The sequence below is a fragment of the Neovison vison genome, chromosome 4 (assembly GCF_020171115.1).
Source record: "Neovison vison isolate M4711 chromosome 4, ASM_NN_V1, whole genome shotgun sequence".
Lineage (NCBI taxonomy): Eukaryota > Metazoa > Chordata > Mammalia > Carnivora > Mustelidae > Neogale > Neogale vison.
Genome location: NC_058094.1, coordinates 180591215 through 180608202, shown reverse-complemented (window position 1 = coordinate 180608202; position 16988 = coordinate 180591215). Strand labels below are relative to the sequence as shown.

The following is a 16988-nucleotide window of genomic DNA, read 5'->3' as shown; positions in this document are numbered from 1 at the left end:
ACATGGGAAGGAAGAAAAGACTGGCCCTTGGCCATCTCCTGGGAGATACCCTCTGAGCCTTTGGAATATCCCTCCAGATAAGAGTGGCTTCGCTACCCAGGACCTTGGCTGTGCCAGATAATTTGGGCTAAAAATGTGTTTTATAGTGGGGACTTTGGGTAACCCTGTATAACTTTGACCTCTGGACAAGTCAGAGACTAAATGAGTATGGCCAGGCACAGCGGTGCTCCCTGCTTAGGTGACCGACCCCGGACACCAGACTTCCCTGGCTGACGGTACTCTGAATATATTGTCACACACCATTGCTGAGATTTGTCTTGTGAGAAACCAGGAGAGGTTCCAGACTCCACCGTCTCCCTCATCCACACACTCATGGGGACCGAGTCCCGGCCAGCCTACCTGTGAAGTCCTTCTTCCTGAGCCTCACTGTCCCTACCTCAGGTGGGCCTTGTCAGTTCCTGCCTGGCGGGCAGAGTTCCCCGTCCTGCCTCAACCTCTAAGCTGCAAACAGAGCGGCTTTTCCAAACCCTGGTCCTATCATTACTCTCTGTGTGATCCTTCTCTGCTCCAAACACCTCAGTATGGCGCGTGGGTACCGCAGTGACCACAGGCCCAGACTTTGGGGTCCGAGAGACTCGGGTTTGAATCCTGACTCTGCTATTCTGCGGGTCCGCTTCCTCAGTTCCAAACTGGAGTTCATCCCCAGGGCAGCTGGGAGGAGCACTGCGTGCTGCCCTTCACTGAGCACTTGTCTGGTGTTAATTACTAGTTCAAGGCTCCTTTAGCATCGTGCTTTACCTAGGAGGAAACTGAGACCTCGCTCATGGTCACGATCTCCTTCCTGCCTGTTAAAGCCAGGAGGCAGGTGCTCTTGGCCTCTGGGTGAGCACTTCTCAGAGAGTGGTCTGGGCACCCCTGCGGGCCCTCAAGACCCATCCAGGGGAAGCGCAAGGTCTCATGGTGGCATCATAATATTAAGACACTATTTGGCCTTATCACTCTCATCTCATGAGTGTATGATGGACTTTTCCAGAAGCTCCGAGCCGTGAGCATGCAGCAGGTCGATGCAGAAGCAGATATGCTGTGACCAGCAGTCTGCCTGTAAGCCAGACACTTAGTGATGTTTGCAAAAATGTAAAGCGACGTTATTCTTTGCTAGATTTGTTTTTTTAAATTTACTTTTATTTTATTTTTTAAGATTTTTATTTATTTATTTGACAGACAGAGATCACAAGTAGGCAGAGAGGCAGGCAGAGAGAGAGGAAGGGAAGCAGACTCCTTGCTGAGCAGGGAACCCTATACGGGGCTCGATCCCATGACCCTGAGATCATGACCTGAGATCATGAGCTGAGCCAAAGGCAGAGGCTTTAACCCACTGAGCCACCCAGGCGCCCCTTGTTTTTGTTTTGGAAACTGTAGTTCTGTTTCGTTGAAAGTATGTTCTTAGTTAACATACAGTGGATTTTTTATTGATACTTTAAATTCATATTTCTAAAGTGCTCAGGTTGAATTTCTAATACAGTGAACATCCATAGATAGAACCAACCTAAAATGTAAGCTCTCCGGGAATCTCTGTAACTTTTAAAAAAGCACAAGGTTTTCCTCGAGAGTATAGAGTTTTTAAGAGCATATTTGGTCTTGAGATCTATGAATAACTGTGAGTGAGAGCACCAAGCCGTACAGAATACGTGTCCTTGCCGAGGGCTCAGCAAATGGTCGTGTTCACTCTTTTGTGGGGCTGCGTACATGAGGTAAATTTACCAACTTCTGACTCCCCCTCAGCCTCCTCATCACCGCCCCACGTGCCCTGTTCTATCCTGTTAGGCTGAGCTCCTTGCAGTCGCGGACCCCCACACCGGTGCACACTCTACGCCCGTCCGCCGAACTCCCACCTCCTCGCCCACCAGCCACCAGCCTCAGCTCAAGCACCTACAGCTTTTAGAAGACAGTTTTGTGGGGGCGCCTGGGTGGCTCAGTGGGTTAGGCCGCTGCCTTCGGCTCAGGTCATGATCTCAGGGTCCTGGGATCGAGTCCCGCATCGGGCTCTCTGCTCTGCAGGGAGCCTGCTTCCTCCTCTCTCTCTCTCTGCCTGCCTCTCTGCCTACTTGTGGTCTCTCTCTGTCAAATAAATAAAAAAAAAAAAAAAAAGAAGAAGACAGTTTTGTGTCCGACGCTCCCGCTCTAACTCCCTGTCCAGGCCTCTTCTCACTGAACCATGTAGGCTTGGGAAGAAAATGGAGATTTTGTTGATTTCCTTGGAAAGGTTTTCTAGAGAAAGGTTTGTGATTGGCCGCCCATTCTGTTCACTTGAGAAAAAGGCCCTCATCTTGGTACCTGCCAGTTTCTCCAGCACGAGAGTGATATACACAAGGAAGATCATGTGCCCGGCTAGGGTTTCCCAAAATGTGGTCTGGACCCCTGGCTTCCAGGTCGCTCAGGCATAATATGCAGATTTCTACCCCACTTCATGACCTACTGAGTTGGACTCTGGGGATAGGGCCTGGGAATATGATTATTTTCTAACTTGGTGAAATTATATCTCCCTAAAACTGTTCAGACAAATACGTACATATTTAATACTACAGTCCTGAAATATGTTCTTTGACTGCCACCAACCAGTAATACGATAGGTAGTGTTTGTAAGTCAGCTGTGGGTTGCTTCTTCCAATGTATTGGGCTAAAAATAAGCTTAGATAGCGAAGGAAGTCAGCTTTCTTTTATTCTGCAGTGTGTAGGGCTATATTCTAGCTGAGAATAGGATTTTTAAAAAGAAAGTCTTGTGTTGATTTGGGGATTCTTATACACAGTAAAGTTGGAGAACCATTCTTCTAGATACTGGTAGTTTCCAGAAGAGCCCACCCTGCCATCCATGGGACAGACAAAGACGATTAAGAATTGTGAGAGAAGAACAATGAGAACAATGAGAGAAGAAATATAGCCTAGAAGGAATATCGGCCACCTGTGGAAACTTCTCAAGAGGATTTGGGTCTGTTGGGATGGGGTTCAGGGAGGATTTCACAGACGAGACACTTGAATGGTTTTGAATGGGCATTTCTACATGGTGAAAGACAACGAGGGTGTTCCAGGCAAGGAAAATAATGTGGGCAACAGGAAAGAAGTGTGGAAGTGTGTGGCACAGACCTAGAAGGACACCAAACCACCCAGCACCTTTTGCTTTGATGTTATGCTCAACCAAGAAGCTTCTGGATATTAATTTGGCTATTTAGCTATTTCTCTACGGGATAGTACACATGCATTTTCCAGCCATTGGAGAGACATTTTGTGCATACTGCATTACAAACCAATAAACTGTTATCCCGGTTTATAAACTGACCTTTGGTGTATCAATACTCCAGAAAGTGTCAGGTGGCAAAATTATGTTTCTAACCCTTTAATGTGATTCCACAAGACCTGACCCACCCCCAGGAGGCTGACCAGAAGAATCAGCTGACCTTCAGACCTCCTGCCTCAGACACTGTAGATTGTTTCCCAAGTCACCCATTCATCCTCCTTCTTATGTACTAAAAGAAATTGGGTCTTTTCAGATATGGGCAGCCTTGTGTTTGAGAGGAGGTCAAGCCCATCCCTGGCCCCGGCCTCCTGATCAGGCTAAGCCTATATGGCAATAATTCCTCCGGCCAGTGACTGATTTAGGAAGTGACATGAGATGCAGTTGTGGGCAGCAAGAAAGAGCGGGGAGGGGACTTGCTGGCAGCTTTAGAAATGTTTTCCAGGGGTGCCTGGGTGGCTCGGTTGGTTGAGCAGCTGCCTTTGGCTCAGATAATGACCCTGGAGTCCTGGGATCGAGCCCTGCATTGGGCTCCCTGCTCCATGGGGAGCCTGCTTCTGTTTCTCTCTCTACTTGCTGCTCCGCCTGCTTGTAGTCTCTTTCTCTCTTTTTGTCAAATAAATAAAATCTTTTTAAAAAGGAAAAGAAAAAAAGAAATGTTTCCCAGTTTCACAAAGGGATAAAATAAGGACAGTCGCCCTTCCAGCCGTGGACAATCACTTGTGTGGATTATTTCTGCAGTCATCCTGAAACCAGGACAAGGCCAGCCTGAGGACCGTGCCAGCCTGAGGACCATGCCAGCCTGAGGACCGTGCCCGGGGGCTGAGAGTGGCGATGAGAAACAGCAGGCAGAGCTGTGGCTGTGGGTGACATCGCTGGGTCTCCGAATCAGCCTTCCTTGAACTGCCCTACCTCTGCACGTCTTGATATATGAAATGACACATGTCCCTACTCAGTAGGCCATTTGTAGCTGTTTTTCTTTTTCCCCAACTGAATGCACAGGCATGGTACCATCCCCACCCCACAAACACGACATATACTATTGTCACTTCCCCGACCTGGGAATGGAAATTAAGGTGTCACCCAGCCTTCTTCCCATGCCTCTAGAAACTGGAATGTATTTATGGAACTAGGAAGATTATACAGCATCCCACCCACTTCCACCAAAAAGCTTATCTTTTCCTCCTCAAGGACCAGTGACTTCCCCTCCTGAGTGTATCTCCGTGGTCCCGCCTGCCATCCTGCAGTTACCAACCACTCCTCACCTGACCACCTTTTCTCTGGCTCAGTTTCTCCAGCCTAAACTCTCTCCGTGTATCTTTCAGTGTCTGCCACTAAATGTATGCAGAGTTCCAATTTTCCAGAAATGGGTCACACCCTGGTGTGTAAGATTGTCGTGTCAGGCCGTCTCCTCAGCTACTGACAGCTCTGTAAGTGCCCACTCTTGGGTCCTCGGCCCAGGACTGCTCCACTGAGCTGGGGCCTGGGCAGAGGGTCACGTGGTTTCCAGTACGACAACTTGTGCAGGAAACCACTCAGAAGAGGCTTGTGGACGGTGGCGGGCCTTGTGAAGTATTGTCTGCTCAGTATGATGGCAGTTTACCAGATGTCCCAACAGTATTGATTCTCCCCTTAATCCAAAATAATAGAAGTTTCCATTGGGCATATGGTTACCAGCTAGTGACGTTTCCCAGAGTCCCGCTCGGTGTGGCTGCGTGATCATATCCTGACTATAAAGTTGTGAGCAGAGGAGATATGTGCGGTTTCTGGGGACTTCTGCTTCGCTGCAGACTGTACACAGACGGAATGATAAAAACCAGAGCAGCTGTCCTACACCTGAAGGTGGAAACTGCATGTTGGCAAACCACCAAGGGCAGTGGACCTGGAACCCAATACCCGGGTCACCAACTTGTGTTGATTTGCCCAGAACTTTCCCTGTTTTAACACTGAAAATCCTATAACCAGGAGCCTCCATGGTCCTGGACAAACTGGACAGTTGGCCCCTACTCCACCGAGCTGCTACATCAGCTCTGGGCCCCCTCCTCAAACTCCTGTTTGAGAGAGAGCCAGAAACAAATGAAACACTAAACCCTTCCCTCTTGATGAAGCCACTGTATCTGGGGGTTTTGTTGTCTACATTACCCTCTCCTGTCTCCTAATTAATACAGATACATTTGGTCTAAAGAAACTTGTTGACTGATTTTTTGTTGTTGTCCCCCACCCCAAGGTCTGATGCTACTTAGCTGGGCTCCCAAGAACCCCCCGACTGCTTGGCCCATGTTTATTTGTTTATTTGTTTATTTTTTAAAATCACATAATACATGTTCTTTGCAGAAAAATTAGGAAATGGAGTTTGGTTCCATAAACTTTTTTTTAAAGGCAAAATAAATGCAAACAATAAATACCCCTCATTAGGACTTAATCTCCTGTGACACCACTCTCATATCAAAGGCACTCGAGCTGCGCTGGTTATCTGGAAGTGAGGGGGGAGTGATGCTTCGTGGGAGCAGAGGCCTTCAGCTCACAGACAAGTATGGCCTTGTTTTTCTAGAAGCCACTTGCAAGGATGGCCCCGACAGGAGCCAGTGACCGTCCTCTACATCTCTGGGTTTTCCAGGAGAAGCTTAGTTTCAAGTATCCTATCTCCTGACCCTAAGAGCCATTTAAAACCCCAAACTTTGGGTGGTTAGATTTCTCAGCTATGTTTCCTTTGCTGCTCCCTGCTCCTGGCTGTAACCCTAGGGTCATTGGGCAGACCATGGATATGGTTTGGGTTCAGATCACATGTAGGGTGAGATTTGGGTCTATCTATGGGCATAGCAGAAAACTGCAAAGAACTTCCAGGGTATCCAAATTCTGTTGATTGATTAAAATGTTTGTCTACTTTTCATTTATTCTGAAGTGTTCAACCTGTGGAGGGGTCCTGATAAGTCATTTTCTATAAAAGCTTCTTTGGAATTTATATTCCTCATGGTGGACATTATTGCTCCTTTTCCTAATCATAAAAATAATTTGTTACTTTTAGAAATAGAAAAAATTTAAGTAATTATAAGCTACAAGGAAAGAATCAACTGGAAATTTCCTGAGTTTATAACATCCTGGGAAAATGCTCTTAATGTTTTGGCATATATATATGCCAAATATATATAATGTTTTCCACTTTTTAGTACTTCTATTATACACATTTCTATATAACACAAATAAATAAATTAGTGGTCTTTTAGGCAATAAAAGGACACAATCTGTACCATACTGGATTGGGAAGTAAATCTTTGGAGCTGGAGGTAGGAATAGTGACCTAAGAAATGGCAAAGTGAGGCCGACACTAAACTGACACTTTTAGTGTCCATCTCATGGGTTCCTTTGTGCAATAGCGGTTTCTGTCTGCTCCAGGAGGCTTTAATTAAGGCAGCCCATTAAGGCTTTACTTTTAATTGAAAATTTTAATGACATAATAGCAATTCTTGATGAGGTGGCAAAGACCTGGTCATCAAACGAAACCTATGGTTTGCTTCAAAATAAAATGGTGGTTGGGAGAGGGGAGGGGTGGAGGCAGATGAAACAGAATTGTCCATGAGTTGGTGATAATTGAAGCTGGATGATGGATGGATATGGGGAGTTTATTATACTGTTCTGTCTTTGATACATATTTGACATTTTTCTTTTTTTCTTTTCTTTTCTTTTAAGTAGGCTCTGCATCCGGTGTGGGGTTCAAACTCATGACCCAGAGATCAAGAGTCGCACGTTCTACTGACTGAGCCACTCAGGCACCCTGAGGTTTGACATTTTTTTATAATAAAATGTTAAAACAAATAACCGTTAATCCCAGGAACTGGCTTACAGTGAGAGACAAAATCCATCTTCCCATTTCTGAGACTTCTCTTTTCCCAGAGGCCCACCACTATGACCACTGTATTAGTCATCTAGGATTAATCAGCACAACCAACATGTCCAGCATCCAGGAGCTCTTCCTTACCACAGTACATCCTTAGCAAGGATTCCAAGAGGGAGGTCAGGGCACGTGGGGGTTGGAGGGAAGGAAAAGCAACCTTGAGACCCATTTTGCAAGTCTGAAGAATCATGGAATTCTAGTTGTTTCACAAATCGTGTTGATTTAGCTTTCTATAAACACTGTGGTTTTTAGGCAAATTATTTAATCTCTGAGTTTCAGTGTCTAGGTCAATGAAAAGAAGAGAACCGCTTTGACTTCATGGCACAGAAATAAATAACATGTAGAAAATGATCTAGCAGGATGTCTGACACACAGTAGATGGCCATTATTCATGCCCTTCCCGTCTCCTGAATTATTAAGAAAGCTCTAAGAAGGTCTTTGCCTTCCAAGACTTAACAGAGAGGTAGGAAGATAATGTGACCATATAATATTGTGTAACAGGATGAGAGAACAATTACCATAAAACCTGGTATTGGAATTCCTCTTAGGAGAACGGTCTTCAACAGGAAAATTAATTTGAAAAACACTATGACACTCCAAGCATGTGGCTCAGCTGAAGACAAACCACAGAGACAGCAAAATGCCAGTGCCACCTATTGTGTCATTTTTAGTTGCTTGTTTCCTTTTCGTGTAAGCTCTCTATTTTCCCAAGCATTTACTAGCATCTTCCACACACATATGCCTCGTGGAGGTGATATTTGTGTAAATGAAAGACAGGGACCCAATTCCGTCGTTGGATCACCCCCAAAGACAGGAGGGACTAGGTAAACATAGGGCAGTTTGCAGACCCAGGATCTCAAAGCCAGACATGTGAGGATGAGATTGAAATCCTGGGAAATGCATGAAAGCTTTGGAGAGGTCCTGGTTCTGGTTTGAATTTTTGAATTTGAATATTGCCAGGTGAAATATGAATTACCTAAAAAGAAAAGCAAATGACCGTGATCCTATTTGTGGGACGTGGCAAATGAGTGCTGCTGCCAGGAAATGACTTGCAGAGAGAGGGCGTCTTTGGAGGGGTCATGGTGGAGTTATGGGGGAGACTGAGGATGGACAGTGCCTGGAACCCCCCATTACTCAGACTGCTACAAGGTAAGAGTCTCTTAGAAAGACCATCTGTTCCCCTCCTGAAGAAAGCAGGATAATTTATCGCCTAGACCCCACATACCTTCGAAAGAGATTTGTGTATCTAAGAGATACACATGTGTGTAAACACAGGGAAATTAAAAGAAAGAAAGATAGCAGAAACCATGAAGAATCAGCAAGGAGATGGTTGTACTGGGGACAAGAGAAGATGTGGCTGTGTATTTGCATCTTCCAGCATTTGCATCTACCCTAGGAAGTAGGAATCACAGAACTTTCTACAACTGACAAAGGGAGTTGGACCAACTCAGAAGGAGCATACAAGATTCTAGAGAGAGCTCCTTCCAAGAGATGTTTTCATCTGTATCTATATAAACTTCTTGATACTCTGAACCTAAGGGCCCATGTCATCACTATTTCAGAAGAAACAGAAAGTCTACTAAAGCCTTTAACTTTTCTTTTTTTAGGGAGGTGGGTGGAGAGGAGTAGAGGAGGAGAGAGAATCTAGAGCAGGCTCCACGCCCAATGTGGAGCCTGATATAGAGCTGGACCTCATGACCCTGACATCATGACCTCAGCCAAAATCAAGAGTCAGACTCTTTACTGGGCCACCCAGGCACCCCTATAAAGCCTTTAACTTGTAAAGGTGGGCGAAAGAGGGAGCTATACTGACAAATTACTATATGACTATGACTGTTGGTCTTAAAAATTCTTTAGATCTGCATAATATATCTGAAGCTGAGAGTCTCCATAAAACCTATGAAAACAAGAACCGATTACAAATCAGTAAATGGAAGAAGAGTGCGAATTGTCCATTAAAGATGAACACAAAGTGAATTAGTCATGAACTGTATTAAAATGAAGGGCATGGATATATGGATTTTTGATTGGCACTAAAATGTGAAAGAATAAGAATAATACTTTATCTTAAGCTATCAAACTTAACTTTTTCAATGTGTTTCAGATACTGGCTATGTACGTTGAGATGTCTAAATCATAAAGTAGAATTATAGCCTAAGTGATCTAAACAGCAATGTAAAATTAAACATTGGGTTTGTTTCTACCCAAGAACTTACACGTGCCTGACTGGAATTGCATTTATAAAGAAAATAAGATGAAAATATGTTTTTATTGTTACTGATGAGCTTCCAAGAGACTAAAGACAGACTCTTCAGAAATGGAGGTGGGAAAGAAAAGTTCATTCTGTTGCTGAGTTCCATCTTGTACACCACCAGTGCCTGTAGCCTCCCAGACCACAAAGGCGGTTCAGGGTTCAAGAGCATGATGTCCTCTAACAATTCAGTCCTGTACCCTAAACAGCACCTACTGTTGGCCTCATCTCATTCACATAGGTCCTTGAATGGTATTGGGTATTTTATTGTTTGAAATAATCCAAGTCTCTGGCTATTGGATTCTTCATCTTCTAATATTAAGTCTCATGTCATGAGATACATATATATTGTTCTCATGTCATGAGAACAATACATAATTGTTCTCTCATGCATATCATACATATATATGTGTATATAGGCATATATATGTATGTATACACACATACATACATACGTGTGTGTGTGTATGACTTTAGCATATAGCAGGACAGGCAACAAACCAGAAAAAAAATGTCCCTCCAAATTCTAGTGACCTGGATTGCTGAAGAAATTGCTGAAGGATATGGAAACCCAGTTCTAAAATCCCAAAAGTTTTGCAATGAAATAAACCAAGTTAGTCACAGGAACTACTAGCATCTATGAGAAATACATCCATAAAATCAGCAACCATCCCTTATCAGACAGCAAATATATGCCAATTATTTAACTGTGCCATTTGCTTAATCTAGAATATTCTCTAAGCAACAGTCACTTGACTGCTCATTCATTCATCTATGCATCCAGAATAAACTTGGGGAGTGCCTTCTCTGTGCTAGGCATTCTGAGAGGTTCTGGAGATGTAGCAGTGAGCAGAGGTCGGCATGGCTCTCCCTCTTACAGAGCTTACATTCTAGCTGGAAAAACAGCCATTAGGTAGTTACACACCAATGAATTAATTACAATGAAGAAAGTTACTAGGAAGAAAGATGTGAGCATAAAAAGAGAGAGCTTCTTAAGGCTGTGGGTCAGGGAATCCTGCCAATAGGAAGTGAAGTTGAAGCTGAGACCTGAAGATAAGCAAGGGGCAGCCACGCAAGGAGTTGGGGACAAAGCGGTCCTTGCAGCTCTAGGTTCTATAGAAAGGAGCTGAGCTGGAGATGTGGACTGGAGGCCCAGAAAGTCAGGTCACCTGCCCCAGGTCACACGGTCTGTAAGATCCAGGATACCATCTGGTTATACCAACTGCACGGGGCCTGTTACAGTTTCCAAATTAAAAAAGCATTCTTAAAGTGTCCGTGAATTCCATAGCTCACAGGAATTTGACTAAAAGTTCTCTATTCCAGGGAGACCTTCCTTGGCCACTCTGGAAAATTCCAAACCTTTCTCCCTCCTCCCTCTATAACTCCTTAGTCCTCTTTTGACTTCTTTCTCTGTTAACATTTGCCACTATCTAACATGCCTTATGTTTTCTTTTTCTGATATTTTTTTCTTTCTCTTGTTTTCTGCAGTCAGAGGAGGCTGTGCTCAGGTGTAGTATTTTTTTTTTAAGATTTTATTTATTTATTTGACACAGAGAGAGAGATCACAACTAGGCAGAGAGGCAGGCAGAGAGAGAAGGGGAAGCAGGCTCCCTGCTGAGCAGAGAACCTGAGGTGGGACTCGATCCCAGGACCCTGAGATCATGACCTGATCCTAAGTCAGAGGCTTAACCCACTGAGCCACCCAGGTGCCCCACTCAGATGTAGTTTTTGGGTTTTTTTAGTTTGTTTGGTTTGGGTTTGGGTTTGGATCTTTTGGGTTTTTTTGTTTTTTGTTTTTGTTGGTTTTTTGTTTGCCTACTTTTTGTGTGGTTTTTTTTGTGTGTGTGTGGGGGGGTCTTTTAAGGTTTTTTCTTTTCTCTCTCTCTCTCTCTTTTTTTTTTTTTTTTTTTTTTGGCCTTTGTCTTGCGTGGTGTTCTCTGAGCTTCCTGGATCTGTGGTTTGGAGTCTAACATTAATTTAGGGAAATTTTCAGTCATTGTTGCTTCAGCTATTTCTTTTGATCCTCTCTCCGAGTCTTCTTTTTGGTATTCTCATATATGTCATACCTTTTGTCATTGTCTTAGAGTTCTTTGTTATTCAGTTCCTTTTTTTTTTTTCCCAGTTTTTTTCTCAGCTGTGCCCATTAAATTAGCATATCAAAGGCATTCTTCCCTTCAGTTACAATGTTTCTGATCTCTAGTATTTCTTTATAATTCCCTCTCAGATCTTTCCTCTCTTTGCTTACATTGCTCTCAGGCTCTTTCTGGAGTGTTTTCTAACACCAACCAATTCACCAGTCCTTCAACACCAAATGGGTGTCCAACAATTCAATTCAATTTTGCAACCAGTTCCCAGAATTAGCACAGACCCACAGGTTAGGCGCTCAGTCCCACAAGATTGCCCCCACCTCGGACACCAGTTACAAGTATCAGGTCCCTAGGTCACCCAAACTTTTGGTTAGCTTCATCATAAATTTGGAGATTCCCACCACTCCCTCCTCGGTCTTGGTAATCAGTAGAACAACTCACAGAATCTAGGAAAGCACTTTAGTTACTATTACCACTTTGTGACAAAGGATACCACTCAGGAACACTCAAAGGGAAGAGACACATAGGACAAGATGTGGGGTGAGAGGCCAGAAGCCTCCATGCCAGTGTATGACCCTCCTAGCCCTTCAATGTGTTTGCCAACCTGGAAGCTCTTCAAAGCCTATTGTTTATGGGTTTTTATGGACTTTCCATTACATAGGCATACTTGATTATATCACTGGCTATTGGTGATTGAACATAATCTTGAGTCCCTTTCTCCTCTCCAGAGATCATGAGTGGGGTTGAATTTTCCAACCTTCTAATCACATGGTTTTTCTAGGGAGCACCTCTCATCCCAAAGCTATTAGGTTCCCCTCAACCAAGAGTTATTTCATTAACATGCCAAAGACACTCATCATTCAGGAGATTCCAAGAGTCTGAAGAGCTCTGCGCCAGGAACCAAGGACGAAGATCAAATATTTCTTCATATATTACAATTACTCATCTGTTATTGAATGCTGTCTCCTTTTTTTTTTTTTTTTTTCATCAGAACCCTCAGTATAGTTGTTTTAAATTCCTGGTTTAATAATACAAACATCCCTGCCATATTTGAGTTTGGTTCTGATGTTTGCACTGTCTCTTCACGCACTGTTTTGTTTTTGTTTGGTTTGGTCAGGTTTTACCTTTCAGTATGCCTTGTGTTTTTTGTTTAAAGCTGGGCATTATGTATGCACTGAGTGAAGAAACTGGTATATAGGTCTTCTGTGATGTGGTGGTAAGGTGGTGTGCGGGAGGGCAAAGGGGCCCATAGTTGTGTGAGTAGATCTCAGTCTTTCAGAGAGCCTGTGCAAGTGGGCTTTGAAATTCACAAGAACTTCTCATCCCTACCCCCTGGGGAGGGGGCAGGATGGCTGGAGGAACTGAAGTTGTGTATTTCCCCTCCCCTAGGTCAGTGAGGCTCTAATAAAACCTCAACAGCTTAGGCCTTGGTGAAATAGATCGTGTTGAAGGCGGTTAAGGAGAGTGTTAGGAAGAACTGATGCACTGGTGTGGTTTTAGACAATGACTCTTCTCCTTTCCCTGCTGGAAGCTTTAGAAGGTTTTTCTCCAGTATTCACTGTGAGAGCCTGCTGGAGGTCCTAGAAGTAAAACTCACAAAAGTACAGAAAGTTTTTAACTCTTACACTTGTCCCCTGTGAGCCTCCAATAATTCATCAATTCTAGACCAGGTTTTCCTCCCTGGCCATGATTCCCGCAGAGGGTTCTGGTTAGTTGTGATTCTCTGTTTTGTCTGTCTCCAAGACAGCTGTTTGCCCCATGACCTTACTTTTCAACAGATCCAAGAAGAGTTGTTGGTCTTTCAGTTTGTTCAACTATTCACTTATTGTTAGTACAGCATGATGACAGCCAAGCTCCTTACATGTGAAACTGGAAACTGGAAGTGTTGTCTCTATTTTCCTGTCTATTGTCATTTTACCCATTAGAATATGAGTTTCACGAGGGCAGGGGTTCTAGTCTGTTTCCATCTGTTGTTTATAGTTGTATACCTCATGCCTAATCCAGTGCCTGACACATATGAGGGCCTCAGTGAATACGTGTGTTGAGTGAATTTTCTCCATCTTCATTCATTCTTTTAATTAACATAATATATAATACAACTTAATATAATTGTCTTGGTTCTTTTTTAAAATCAGCTTTTAAACAATAGGATTTATTTCTTACAGTTCTGGAGGCTGGGAAATCCAAGATCAAGGCAGATTTGGTGTTCAGTAAAGGCATATTTCATGGTTCACATGACAGAAGGGAAAGAGAGATTTGTGGGATCTCTTTTGTGAGGGCAATAATACCAGTCAGAAGGCTATATGCCCTTGTGACCGAATTACCTCGCAAAGGCCCCACCTTCAAATATCATCACACTGGAAATTAGATTTCAATAGATGAATCTTGGACAAATATTCAGTCTATGATACAATTTAATATAATTGTACAATTGTATAATTGCTTATATAGTAATTATATAGTAGTACAAGCAATTATACAATTTAGTATAAGTGCTTTATGCTTGAACTGTAATGAAAACCATTTGCTAAGCAAATTAATATGGTGGGCCAGATCAATTCAGGGCAGTGCTCCCAATATTTACCATATCATGGCACGCATAGAAAATAAAGTGTTTCTGTAATAACCAGCCAGTGACTCATCTCAAGGGCTGAAGGTCTTGATTTCTAGGTCCACACATCACCCGCATGCTATACTGTTTGGAAAACTCTGCTTTATGGGTAATGTTTAACCCACTAAGGAGACCAGTCTCTCTGGCTAGAACTATGTGAATGATTCCCAAGGACAAAAGAGAGCTAAGGCCAGGGAGGAGGAAAATGGTGGTAAAGATCCAACTGTCAGTTTCTCTTATCAGGTAAGTCCTCGCCAGTCTGCTCTCTGCCTATCTTTCCAGTCTCAGTTCTTCACTTCTGCCCCAAACCCTATATATTGCTGCACCTGCCTGGCTCATGTGGTTGCATTCTTCCTACCCACCCTAAATCATTAGGTCCCAGGCCACAGCCAGGAAGTCTTTACCAGCCACCCCCATACAGAATCCTGTCCCCTAGGTTCCCGGGATTTGGGTCCACAGCACTGCATATGAGCTTCTGACCCCGAATTTTAAAGTTTGAAGTAATCTCAGAGACTGAGTCCAACCTTCAGTTTTCAGATGAAACACATGGGGCCCAGAGAGGCAGAAGGACTGTGCTGGCTTCAAAACCAGCTGGGGGCAGCCTTGGGACATGTGTGTGTGTCCTGGTGCCCTGTTCTTTCCACTAACCAGTGTAATCTTGCTTTTGCTAATCACGACATTCGATCATTTATTCACGGGTGAGAACCTTCTCATTGGAAAGTCTATATGATCTATAACAACTGCCAGATGGTCCTTAATAAAAATTAATAAAGCAAAAGCAGATGGTATTTAATAACATATAATAAGTATAATACAAACATGCCTGAGAGTCATCAAAAAACATTTTTTTCTGGACTCCCTAATAACAGAGAATCATCAGACAAGACATAAAAGAGGAGAAATCAGCCTCTAAATTGCGAGCTGGGAAAATGTTTAAGGTTTTTGTAGATATTATAGATAATAAAAGATTTAAAATTTTTTTTATCCTGATGTCTTAGCCCAGCAATGATTGTCATAAGGCAATTTTAGAAAAAATGACAAAAGCTTTAATAGAAACAAAGAGAAAGTTTTACAACTTTCTCCTTCCTTAAAATTTTGGCCAAAGTCAGGCTACCCAGTTTTCCCGTTTTCCTAGAAAAAGAGGCTTCTAGAAAACATAAAAATACTGCATTTTAATATATGGGCAATAAAAATCATGAGGCTGGTCTGAGGGGTTGTTTCAGGAGTCAGTGTTCCAGAGAATCTTTAGGTTAATCTGTTTTGATTGATAATTAATTTATATGAAGGTAAAAAGTTGAACTTTCAGAATTATGTTTCAATGTTTGACTTCTTCCCCAAATTCACTTACTGGACAGTACTTGAGAAAGTTAGGGCTTGGACTTGGAGCTGAATTTAAATCCTGGTATCAACTATGCCAGACTTGTAAGCTGCCTCTCTAGGATTTATTTTTTTTCATCTATAAAATAGGGATAGTAATGCTTCATAGAGTTGTACAAAGATTTAGTGAAATAATGTATGTGAAAGACCATCCTGGACACAAGGTGATCATTCAAAGGATACAGCAATTATGGATATACAACCTGGTGCCCACTGCTCTAAATAAGCTAAAAGTAGCAAAGTTGAGAAATAACTAGTGGTTTCTGAGCTTTCAGCTTCTTGATCAAACCCTGCTGTCCCAAAAGAATCTGCATCAATTTTTATGTCTTTTGCAATTCTTTGTTGCATTGTGAGTTCCCTTGGGAATATTGGCATTCCAGTCTACTTCTAATTCTAGAATGTGCAGCTAGTCATTGTTACAGGGAATGTTCAGCATTACCCTGGTGCTGGCAGGGTTTTTCTGGTGGGGAGGGAGAAATAAGAAATGAGGGAGCTTGCAAGCATGTGTGTTGGATTATCTGGATCCTGTGCTTCAGGGTCCTGATCAAAGACTCATCTTCCCAAAACACATTCCCACACAACTTCCCCACCCAAATCAGAATTCCTAGTTTCTTTAACAAGCTTCTTTAGCAAGTCAGTCCTCAAATAGTTGTGAGTTTCTTAAGCTTTTAACTGGCTGCCCAAAGTGATGGTGGGATGTTCTTGTTTGGTTGGCTTTTGGTGTGTGTATTAGAATTCTCTAGAGACACAGAACCAATGGGATACAGGTTGCCTTTGAACAACCCAAGGGTGGGGGTCATGGTTAGCTTTTGACTCCCCCCAAACATGACCACTAATACCCTACTGTTGACTGGAGTGCCTTACCAATAACGTAATCAGTTGATGAAACATTTTATATGTTATATGTAGTATATACTGCATTCTTATAATAAAGTGAGCTACAGGAAATGTTATTAAGAAAAGCACAAGAAAGAGAAAATACATTTATCATACTGTATGTCTATGTATTGAAAAAAATCTTCATAGTAGTGGACGCACCCAGTTCAAGCCCATGTTCAAGGGTCAGCTGTATACATATAACTATGTAGATATATCTGTATAGACATATAAATTTTCCTGGGAAAATTTTTCTGTGTATCTGTGTAGAACTACAGATGCAGATATATCCTATTGGTTCTGTTTTCTTCTATATATAGAAATTGGGATTATATCTATATATGAGGAGATTTATTTTAGGAATTGATTCACATGATTATCGAGGCTGAGGGTCCCACAATCTGCTCTTTATGAGCTAGAGAACCAGGGAAGCTGGGGGTGTAATTCAGTACACGTCTGCAGGTTGGAGAATCAGGAATGCCAGCGTCTGAGAGCAGAAGATGGATATCCCAGGACTCAGGCAGAGAGAGGAAATTCACTCTTCCTCCTGTTTCCTGTTCTCTTCAGGCCCTCAAGGGATTGGATAATGCCCACCTGTGTTGGTA

At 42.9% G+C, this 16988-nt stretch overlaps 1 protein-coding gene across 1 annotated transcript in view; it reads left to right on the top strand.

Annotated features, from left to right (window-relative positions):
- Nucleotides 1-14332: 14332 nt before the first annotated feature.
- GSDME (gasdermin E) overlaps nt 14333-16988 on the top strand; it is an 84498-nt gene continuing 81842 nt past the window's right edge. The window contains exon 1 of the mRNA XM_044246239.1: nt 14333-14373. The gene's annotated coding sequence lies outside the window, so the exon portion shown is untranslated. The remainder of the gene's footprint in view (nt 14374-16988) is intronic.